The sequence below is a fragment of the Eumetopias jubatus genome, unplaced genomic scaffold (assembly GCF_037043125.1).
Source record: "Eumetopias jubatus isolate StellerSeaLion01/CBP00866 unplaced genomic scaffold, mEumJub1_p1.0 scaffold_3, whole genome shotgun sequence".
In the NCBI taxonomy this organism is placed as follows: Eukaryota; Metazoa; Chordata; class Mammalia; order Carnivora; family Otariidae; genus Eumetopias; species Eumetopias jubatus.
Window position 1 is genome coordinate 153,449,796 of NW_028274809.1, and position 12,127 is coordinate 153,461,922.

A 12,127-nucleotide genomic window follows, 5' to 3' on the forward strand; every position below is an offset into this window, starting at 1 on the left:
TCGTTCAGTTCTAGTCTTTTCGCCATTGAGTCTATCTTCTCAAATGTCAGTTGTGATTTTTTTTTCAGGTTTTATTTATTTGAGAGAGAGGGAGTGAGTGAGCACAAGTGGGTTGGTAGGGGAGGGGCAGAAGGACAGGAAAAGGGAGAAGCAGACTCCCCACTGAGCAGGGAGCCCGATGCGGGGCTCAATCCCTGGACCCTGGGATCATGACCTGAGCTGAAAGCAAACACTTAACCGACTGAGCCACCCAGGTGCCTCCATCAGATGTCAATAAAGATTTCTGATTGCTGCCTTTCTTACTTCCTCTTCCAATAAGGTCCAAAACCTTATGGAGCTAGTTTGTCTCAGTATGTAGTTGACCTAAATAAGTGATCCTCTTCTTTTAGCCACTCCCTAATGGAAAAATGAGTAAAAGAATAGTAAAAAAAAAAAAAATAATAGAATTATTTTTAAATATTGAGGATTACACAGTTACTGTTTTTAGTTATGATCCTATTTCTACCCCTTAATAGCACACCTAGACCATCCTGGTTGCTGCCATTCCAAAATAATAGCTCAGCAAAAAGGGGACCTAGAGGATTCAATTTTAATTTTGATTCTTTCATGCATCTGGATTCTCTTGTTTAATTGACATGATCCCAATTATTAAAAAAAATATTAAGTAGTTGAGTACCCCAGAGTCAATATTAAACTAGGTAAAATGGGCCAAGAATGGGTGAATAATGGATCTCTGAATGTTTTAGAAAATTATGCTTGTTCCTTTTGCATCCAACCCTTCCATATAACAGATGTGTGTAAATATATGATCATTGGGGAAAATTAAATTATAGTTACTGGGATAGAAGAACATACCCTTTTTGTTGTGAATGAAGGGGAGCAATAACTTACACCTGTGGGATAAACTCTTAAGACTGAGAGATACAGATGAAAGAGGTATATTTATGGTTTTTGTCTTTAAAATCTGTTCCTTAATCGCTTCTCGGCCTTTTGGCTAAGATCAAGTGTAAAATCTGTTCTTTAAGCTTTTTTCTGAGGCCCTGATGTGGATCTCCAAAACTGTTACAAGCACCTTAATTTTGTCTGACGTTAGGTCTACCAACTCTCTGCCAGATGGTTCTCATCATGATTTGATCACCATATTTCTCAATATTACCAAGAAACATCAGAGGGCCTCAAATACTGCCCCTCTCACACAAAACACCTGTAAGATGTGGATGTCTTCTGCACACCCATTTCCATACCATTTTCTCAATCATTCCATGGAGCAGATGCGCACCAACTTAATGGAATAGACAAACAGGACAATCTTGGGTGTCTGTCTTCAAGTAAGTCTCTTCAAAACTCTGAGTATGTTCAATTATTCGAACTGAACTAGGTATCAAAAGGCTTATTAGCTGCCTGGTAGAGCACATTGGAATAACTGAGTGATGTAGGTCCCACTTGAGGGGTCTCAACAGTTGTCATCAGTGCATTCCTTCTAGGGTCATTATGTATGTCCTAAGACTCCACTTCTTATGTGGAAACAGAGCACATGCTAAACTCTTTCTTAAAAACAGTGTCTTTAACAAAGAGGTGGTTATAAGAGGACTCAATTATTTAAGGAAACACAAGCAGTAGATTATGTAGCCCTCAGAGAACTGAAGATTCTCTTCCAAAATGAGGCCTCTCTTGGTTATTTGTGGGAACGTTTCAATGGAATAAGTGACTCATTATTGATATGTACCATTTGGGAAGCTCTCTCTATGATGGGAGTCACCCAGTTAGGAAGGCAACAGAAAAATTATTTTTAATTTTAGCTGAAGGTGATCAGTAATACCACCTCAACTGCAAAAGTGATTCTACTCAGTTTCAACTCTCTGGCCAGAGTTGCTATGAAGTATAGAATTCCCTTAATTTTCCTTTTCAAAGAAGGCCAATCTGGAGTCTGCAATTGTTAGTTTATCCTGATGTTCCTGAATTAATGAATTGGCCAAGTGGAAATGCCAGTAAAAAATGTAAGAAGAAAGCTACTGGGATTCTGAGATTCCTAAGGTAGATTCCTCCCACACACACCCCCTCCTTTCTTTTGAGAGGGTTGGGTTGCTGTAGAACTTGGATGAGGAGTAGGGTGGAAAGAATTGATGAAGTCAGTACTGCAGGTTGTTCTCATCTTCCTGTGTTAAATGCTGTTGAAAGTCACCTTGATCATGAAATCAGAAAAAAATAAAAATAAATAAATGAAAGAAAGAAAGAAAGTCACCTTGATCAAATGCTATGTGAGACAGATTAAATGGATATCGTCCCATTCTTTTTCAGGCAGATTAATCAGAGTAGATGGTGTAGTGGTATACTTACTAAAATTTTTCTATCAGCTAGGGAGTTACAGAATCAAGGTGGGAAACTTTGGGTCTCTCATGGTTTTAGCTGTCTTGCAAGCAAGTGACTGGATTTCTTTTGAATAGGATAATCTTTTCATGAATATATTTATAGCACAAAGTTTTAGAAGGTAAGTAAGCATTAGTGCCAAGTTCAGACATGCTGATTATCCAGTATTGTAAAGGTAATATCTTTCTCTAGCAGGAAAGGGTAGGTACATAGGAGATTCAGTGTTCTTCTCTTATCTATGTGCAGTTCATCTGGGCCCATATTGTGTTGCCCCATAGAAATTGGGGCCAATAGAAACCAACACACTTCATGCTCATGAAGCTCACTGGGTTGTGAATAATAAAATCCTTTGTCTTTGGTTTATGAGTCTTGTGTCTTATACACAGCATCAAAGAGATTGTGATAGGCAAAATTTTAAGGACATAAGTAGTATAAAATCTCAGACCTTATAATTTTTTTGGCATCAATGTAAAATATTTAAGTTAAATCATTTAAATTATATTGTCAAGAGTAGGTGCAAGCACAATTTAGAACATTTCATAAAAAGGAAACGTTTTAATGAAAATTATAATAGAGTGAAGTTCATATTTTTAAATTTAAATTCAATTTTATTTGTATTAAAAACAGAAGACAATGAAAAAAATAATGGGTACTGGAACAAAGATAGATATATCGATCAGTGGAACGGAATAGTCCAGAAATAAACCCATACTTTTATGGTGAATTATCCTACAACAAAACAGGCAAGAATATACACTGGGAAGAGGTCTTTTCAACAAATGGTGTTGGGAAAACTGGACACCTACATGCAGAAGAATAAAAGTGGACTACTTCCTTACACTATATTATATAAACTCGAAATGAATTAAAGACCTAAATGTGAGATGTGAAACCATAAAATTACTAGAAGAAATTTAGGTAGTAATGTCTTTGACATTAGCCATGCAAACATTTCTCTCCGTATGTCTCCTCTGGGAAGGGAATCAAAAGTAAAATTAAACTATTGGGATTATGCCAAAATAAAAGCTTTTGCACAGTGGAGGAAATTATCAACAAAACAAAAAGACAACCTACTGAATGGTAGAATATATTTGCAAATTATATATCCAATAAGGAGTTAATATCCAAAATACATAAAGAACTTATACAACTCCATACCTGGAAACTCAAATAATCCAATTAAAAAATGGGCAGAGGGCCTGAATAGACATTTTTCCAAAGAAGACATACACATGGGCAATAGACACATGAAAAGATGCTCAGCATTACTAATCATTGGTGAAATGCAAATTAAAACTGCAGTGAGATATAACCCCAAACCTGTCAGAATGGCTGAAATAAAAAATAAGTGTTGACGAGGATGTGGAGAAAAAGGAATCCTTATGCATTGTTGGTAGGAATGCAAATTAGTGTAAATAGTATGGAGGTTCCTCACAAAATTAAAAATAGAATTACCATATGATCTAGTAATTCTTTTGGGTATTTACACAATGAAAATGAAAACTAATTCAAAAGGTTATATGTACCCCTAGGTTTATTGTGGCTTTGTTTACCATTACCAAGATATGGAAGCCACCCAAGTGTCCATCGATAAATGAATGGATAAAGAAGATGTGGTGTATACTGGAATATTATTCAGCCATGAAAAGAATGAAATCTTTTTTTTTTTTTTTTTTTTTTTGCAACAACACGGATTGGACTTAGAGGGTATAATGCTAAGTAAAATAAGTCCAACAGAATAAGACAAATATCATATGATTTCATCCATATGTGGAATTTAAGAAACAAATGAACAAACAGAGAAAAAAAACAAAAAATCAGACTCTTAAATACAAAAAAGAAATTGGTTGTTAACAGAGGAGAGGTGGGTGGGGAATGGGCGAAATAGATAGAGGATTAAGAGTATGCTTGTTTTGGTGAGCACTGAGTAATGTATAGAATTGTTAACTCATATTATACACCTAAAACTAATATAACACTGTATGGTAATTATACTTAAATTAAAAAGAGACATTGCATTTTCTAAAATTTAAAGACAGTTAAATTCTTTTGAATTATTCACAGAATATAAAAAGTTTGCCTCAAGATTTTAGAATGACACATAGGGCATTATAAATGTTCAAAATAACAGGAAACAGGAAATACAGACTTTATTATGATTTGAATGCCCATTCTTGAATGCTTTAGTCAGGATATATTTACATATTCATTTGAACTATTTCTCTCTCTTATGAATTATAATCTTTTCCAGTTTGTGGCTATTGTAACACCTTTTATATTATTTTATTTAATTTGCTTTCAGATAATACAGCTTTGATATCTGGATATAAAATTAACAGAAATCTCACATATTTGGTGATATTAAATTCTTCTTTGTTTTAGAAAATAAATGCTAAAATTTTATTTTCTTGGTGTAAGATACACATTTTCTTTTTGTATTCTCAGAGGTTCTTTTGCTGAAGACCACCCAAACAGTTGTCTCATCAAGCATAAAAGGAGAGACCTGGGGGGGAAGAAAAAGGAGATACCTTTAATTCTGTAAAGAATTAAAACATTCTTTTCAATTCCTAAGGGCAATATTTTAAGCAAGTAGTCAATGTTATAATGTTATAAAGCTGGTGGAAATGAATCTTCAGATAAGTGGTTAACTCTACAAGTTTACGAGCTGAGTCAACACATTTTTTTCTTTTTGGATTATTTGAATATACGGGTAAAGTAATTACTATACTCTCTGCTAAATCTACTTTTTCTTTTATCTGTAGTCCAAATTAATTTTTTAATTTAATTTGCAACACTTATTTGCAGTTCACATCTAATTACTGCCTAATAAAGCATAATAATCATACCATGATATCAGTTTGAGCATTTTATCAAAACTCACTAGACAAGCTATCTGTGACTTAGGAAGAGGTGTGCACATGAAAAAGTGACCTTATTTGAAAGATTCTAATATATATATTTGACTATGCACAGTGGTTTTACAATACAGACAAATCAATTAGGCTGATATTTAAAATCAAAATGAGTGCTGGAAAACATTATAATTAAATTTTACTGGAGATCTTTGAAGAAAAAATGGCTTATAGGTAATTAGCAAGAGTTTTCTGTAATATTTAAAATAATGCTTAAGATTTGTTCTTTCAATGTTTTATTCATTAGTTATCTTATTCAGGATAAATATATTTTGAAGTTGAGGAAATTAATCAAAGGAAGATTAAGTATCTTAAACAAGTCTAAACATTAAGAACTGATAAGGTAGTAGACCTAGGATTTCAGCCTAATTAGTGACACTCAAGCCTCTCATTTTAAAACTGTGTTATATGCCTCTCTCAGAATCACATACAAAAGGAGAAGTTACTATACTAAAAATACATAAACCAAATCACTATAATTCAACAGAAAGTTCTATTTAGTAGTGATATAATTTTTTGCTTATGACATTGAAAAAGTATCTTTTGAATTGTTTTTAAAAGATTTATCAAAGTTAAAATAAAAAGCTATGGAGAACAAAAGAAAAGTCACATATTACTAGTTGATATAATTTAGAGAAATTTTACCAAGTTGCCAATGGATTTTAAGTTGTTTCCTTATACAAACTCAAGTTCAACATCTCAGAATCTTTAGATGGCAAAACAGTAATTTTAAATAGAAGTAAAACTGTTACAGGCATGAATAGCCTGTATGTAAAGACTGACATCACACATACACTACTAAAGGAAAGATAATTTCTTGGTTATTGTGGCAATTAAAAACAATTTATTTCAACTGTAACTGGCATTTTACATCCAGTGTAACTATATTCAAGATAGTTTCTGAAGCTATTCTAACTAAAACCCTAATTCACTAAAGTCGGTCTCAAATACAGTTCTTCCTTTTTTGAGAACATGAATTCACTAGATTTTCTGCATAATTCTATAAATTTATTTGTTAATGAAAGCTATAGTAATATAGACATAATTTATCTTTAGTTACCGCTTCACTGTCTTAGGTAATTCAACAGATTTCACAAAGATTTGTGCTATTTAAATAGAGTAGACTAATTTTCTTGAGGAGTTTCAATAACAGAAATACCCTACATTTCTTCAGGAGCCACACAGTAAGTGTATACAGCCACGTTTGTAAAGAAAAAGATGAATACTTATCATAAAAATTGTTAAAACATGGGGCTCCTGAGTGGCCTAGTCGGTTGAGCAGTTGGCTCTTGATTTCTGCTCAGGTCATGATCTCAGGGTCCTGGGACTGAGTCCTGTGTTGGGCTCTGTGCTCAGTGGAGAGTCGGCTTGAGAATTCTCTCTCATCTCCCTCTGCCCCTCCCCCTGCTCATGTGCTTGCATTCTCTCTCTCTCTTTTTCTCTCTCAAATAAATAAAATAAATCTTTAAAAAAATTGTTAAGAAATCCTGTAACTCCAGTAATCATGTTTATTAACCATTCCCATTTTCTCACCTTTCCTCTGACCTCACCTCAGGCAACTACTACTTGTATTTTTCTGTCAGTCTTTTATTTTGAGATTAATTTTAGGCTTACAGAGAAATCATCAAGTTAAGAGATTAATGTTGGTATTGCATGATTAACTGAACTATAGACTTTATTTGGATTCCACCACCAAGGTTTAGTTTCCAATCCAGAATTTGTATATTTCTCATGTTTCTTTGATAGGCAGAATAATGATCACGTCTACCATTGCTCTCCACCCCACTACACCAAGCTGTCCATGTCCTAATCCCTAGTACCTGCGAATATGTTCCTTTACACCATAAAAGGGACTTTGCAGTGATTAAAGGTATGATTGAAGGGATGGGCCTTGAGATGGGGCGATTGCTGTTGATTTTACAAGTGCATACATTCTTATCAGATGAATCCCTTAAGAGCAGAGAACCTTTTTTGACTGTGGTCAGAGGAGAGATGTGAAGGGCAGAGAGATGTGATGTTGCTGGCTTTGACTGTGGAGAAAATGGGCCAACAGCCAAGGAATGCAGGCAGCCTCTAAAAGCTATGGTTGTGGACCTCCAGAAGGGGACTCATTCCTGTCAGTACTAGCCCAGTGAGTATGGTGTTGGAACTTTTGATTTGCAAAACAGTAACATAATAAATTTGTGTTCTTTCAAGCTGCTGAATTTGTGGTGATTTGTTATAGTAGCAAAGAAATCTACAATTTTTTAATATATTACAGCAACTTCAATGTTTCATTATATTTCATTACTTTGACATTTTTTAAATAGGGAAGTTCAATTATTTATATAATGTTTCTCAATTTTGATTTGTCTGAAGCTTTTTTTTTTTCTTTCTCATAATGAGACTGTGAAAGGACCAGAAGAGTGATATGTTCCTGTCACTGAATGAATCAGGGATTACATGGTGTTATATTATCAATATGTGATACTAACCTTGAGTGTGGGAAACAGAACGCCACCAACGACCGTGGTGCATGTTCGCTCAGACTCTGACAGTCTCAGAAAACTTGAGATTGCAGGGTTTAAAAATAACCCGAAAGGATCAGAGTGAAATGCCCTTGGGATGTGTGTGGTCAGTTCTAAAGTACCAAGCAGAAAATGTTTTGTAGATAGGAAGCCAGCTGTAAACAGCACACTGGGCACTCCCCTCTTTGTTCCTTTATTCTGTTTCAAAGATTCGTATGTGCTTGACTAATCCTGGGTTCCTGGAGGAATGTGCCTTACTACGCCCCTGCTGTAAATCATTATAGATCTAGATCGCTGTAGAAGGGATATAAGAGTATGGAAAATAAACCTCAGTGCCTCGGGCTGTTTGCTCGGGGTCCCCTGTGCCTCGCTATACTGTCGTCTTTTTTTCTCAGTTCCTTGGCCGCCCCAGTTCCCCGACTCTCTGAGGTCGACACTTGAGCACTTGGTTAAGCTGGTGTCTGCCAGGATTCTATACTATAGATTTAGTTGTTTTCTCTCTATAACATACTTTATAATTCTTTCTTTGAAAGCAGACATATATATCCTGTTTTAGTTTAAGCATTTGTCTACTAATTTCTGCATTCATTGATGGATCTAGCCTGTGGCAATTATTTCTGTGGTATTCTACTGGGGATTTTCTAGTCATCATTCTTTCTACACTTCTAATGGGAAATTTCTCTAAGGAAAAGTTATCCCTTTTCCTTCTTCCTTCCTTCCTACCCTCCCTCTGTCCCTCCCTCCCTCCTTCCTTCCTTCTTCCATCTGTTATCAATATGGACTCATGGGTGTTTGTTTTAGTCTTTGGGTTATAATCTAATGCTGTCATTATTTGTTTTGTTCCTCATGGTATTTCAGTGTTGGCCATGAGGAGATCTTTCATGTAGGTCCCTTGTGTCCTTTTGACATTCCCCTGTCTTTATCTTCCCGCTCTAACATTGGAGTCAGTGAATTCTACAAAGAAACTCTAGCTCCTTCTCCTGGTGAAAAATAAAGATTTGGGCAGTAAGTGTACTTGTTACTGGTTGTAATTGCTGGATTTTGAACTGTAGAAGGAAAAAATATTCTTCAGTGATTTTTGCTGTTTTTGATCCCAGAATGAGTTCTAGATTAGAGAAATAATTTAGAATAATTTGTTAGTAAAATCAAGTTGAATTTTGTTGTCTTTAGTCATTTATTTTTATATTTTCCTCAATCTGAAATTGAAATCAGAAACCACAGTTTTTACTAGGCTTCTGTTATCATTGTGTAAAATGAGCACAATACTGTACAATGAACATGTATAATTGCAGATCATTATTGATGATTCTAAGCAACTGTGGTACACTGTTGTTCTTGAGGAACTTAAATCCTGGCCAGTCCAGTTTTACTATCAGTCTGAAGGGCAGTCATGAATATCCTTGAATGAGTTTGTAGTACTGTTTTGTACGAGGGCCCTTGGTAATTTTACTCATTGCATCAAAACTGTTTATGATGGTGGTTTAGGATTTGACATCCTAAAATATGTCTTGGCTTGGGGGAAAAGACTTGACATCCAGCTAAAAAGTGTTACAGGGACAGCACAATCGTAAAATGTATTATCTATATTTAACAATTAAAAAACAAGACTATAAAGGTAAATTTTGTAGGGTACACCTTTGTACATCTGACTTGAGACATGTTTGAAAGGGATTATGATTTTCATTTTGGAAATCTAAAATTTAAGAAAAAAAACCCAAATTGGTGTTTTTCTTTTATGAGTTGCACAATATAGATAGCCTAATAATGTATTAAAAAAGACTTATAAAAATTAACTACTTTCCTTTTTTTAGCCTGTACTACTTTTTAGAGAACCATCAAATCTTAATTTCTTCTAGGGGAAAAAACACACCACTTTATCTTATTTCTTTAGTTATCCTTAGAATTGAGAGCTGATCTTTTCTACACATGAATGAATTTATTTGAAATAACTATAATTTCAATATCATTTCAATACTATAAGTATTTTTTTTGCTAAAGTTACTTCAGTAAATATGTTGTATCCCATATATTCAAATCTGTACAGTGTAGTTAACCTGGTATTGCTTTATATTAATTGCTCAAATCTGGTATGCAGTTAGAATACACTAGATAAACAGACTTCTTTGTTTTTGTCTCCTTAGAAAGATCAGAGATATCTGAGAGAGAACATAAGGAGGTCTTCTATCAATAAAGTGCATGGACTTTAGTTCTTAATCCTTATAATATCTAATTCGGCAGCTCAGAGAAATTTTTTCCATGCTTCCTATTTGCCCCAAATTGAACTCTTTCATGCTTCAGTGGGTGCTCTTAATTCTAATGTACTTTTGGTTGGATGAATAAGCCATGCTTATCTTATCCATGTGTTCCATTAGTTTATTAAAGACTCAGCAGTCATAATTTAAAAAGGCCTAATTTTATTAGATGGAACAGTTTTAATGCTTTCAGCCTCACAAAAATCAGTTGCAGCATCTCTCTGCTACACTATACCTCAGGTGACCATATAGCCTACCCTCCACAGTAGGCCAATATTGAGAATGGGGGGGGGTACAATTACCAGTGACTCTGGGACAAGTAAACTTATGCACGGCCAAGCAACAGATGACCATGCTTCATATACTCCTTTCATAATTTTAAATAGCCATCTTTAATATTTTTCAGATTAATGTTCCCATAAAGACTTACAGTGATTTATATAAGGGATCAAATTGTTTTCATTTAACATCATTTTTTTTTTATAAGAGGGAAGCTCTACCAGAGTTCCTCTCTCTGTGTTAATATATTTTATTCTGTCAGTTACCAGGAACTAAGTTGTACACAAGACACCTACGTGTTTCTCATTTAATTGTCAAACACATGTATGATGTTTACATTATTTTTTTCAGATGAAGAACCTGAGGTTCAGAAAATTTGTCTAATTTCTAAAGCTTCTGATAGAGCAGAATTTCAGATTCGCAGCCAAGTCCCATATTACTTCAAGTATTTATTCACAAGTCCCATTGAAAAAATAGTATTATTATATTTATATTTTAGGTTTATTCTAAATATGTTTTTGTTTTTCCCATTTGAAGCCCATTTAATTCTTTTTTAATGCCATACACAACTTCATTGAATATTAATTTTTCAAAGAAAAAGAATGTGTTGGATAAGAGATTACATTCTAGAGTCTGATTCCTAGGATTAGAGCTTGGCTCGGCTACCCACAAGTTATGGCCTTGGGAGAGTCACAGCCTCTACTCTGAGTCTCCTCATTCTGTGAACCCATCAAACAGGGTCCATAGTTGTTTTGAAAAATAAATTAGTTAATGTAGGTAAAGTGTTAGTATATGTAATAATAAATTAGCATAAGTAAAGTATTAATCATTACTATGTTTGAATTACTTTAGTGTTTATAAAAATGTAAATGTATATGTGTTACATATGAGTATTTTATATGTTTATAAATAATATATACTCGCAAGTATATCTATTTATATATGTTTATAATAAATGTTTATAAATGTAAGTATAAGTAAAACTAATTTACATTTATATATTACATTTATATTTTTTATATTTGTAAAGTATACTACTTTATAATAAATCAGGTAATATAGAAAAAGTGGTAATCATTATTACATTTTGGTTATTTTGCTCTTTAATTACTAGGAAAAATTCTATATGATCTATGAACATAGCAGTTTCACTGTAATATCATTTCTACACTACTGATAAAATGTTAATAACAGACTTTCAGAGAATGGGACAAAGGAATTATTGTTGTGTACTTGATTTAGATATTGTGATAATTTATATATATTCTCTGTTACCATCTTCCTATACTTAATCAATTTCTTTTTCATTAGAATATGGGCTTCATTAATTTAGTGACCATATTTTAAAAATGCACAATGTAGAACATTGTCTTTTGGAAATTTTGAGGATTTTTGAGAGAGAGAGAGAGATCACGAGTGGGGGAGGGCAGGGGCAGAGGGAGAGGGAGAGAGCCCCTATTTGGGGTTCCATCTCACTATGAGATCATGATCTGGGCTGAGATCAAGGCTTGGTTGCTTAACCAGCTGAGCCACACTGGTGCCCTGCCTTTTGGAAAATTTTAATAAATTAAAATATCCATTTGTTATACTTTTTCTCATGCTCTTTATCACCTCAAAACAACAAATAATCATGTAATTGTCATCATCACAGCTACTTTTATTGACTCTCTGCAGTATACCTCTCAGAAAACTTTTCAAAGTTGGCGTAAAGTACAGATACCACAAAAACAAAAACAAAACCTGAAATGTCAGGCATGAGGGCACTTGCCCAAGCTTAGAAAAGTACTGAAGTTATACTCTGATATAAACC

General features: G+C 34.0%; 1 pseudogene; it reads left to right on the top strand.

The window, feature by feature from the left end:
* The first annotated feature begins 974 nt into the window (after window positions 1-974).
* Window positions 975-1,148, top strand: LOC114213043 (U2 spliceosomal RNA; annotated as a pseudogene).
* Window positions 1,149-12,127: the final 10,979 nt, after the last annotated feature.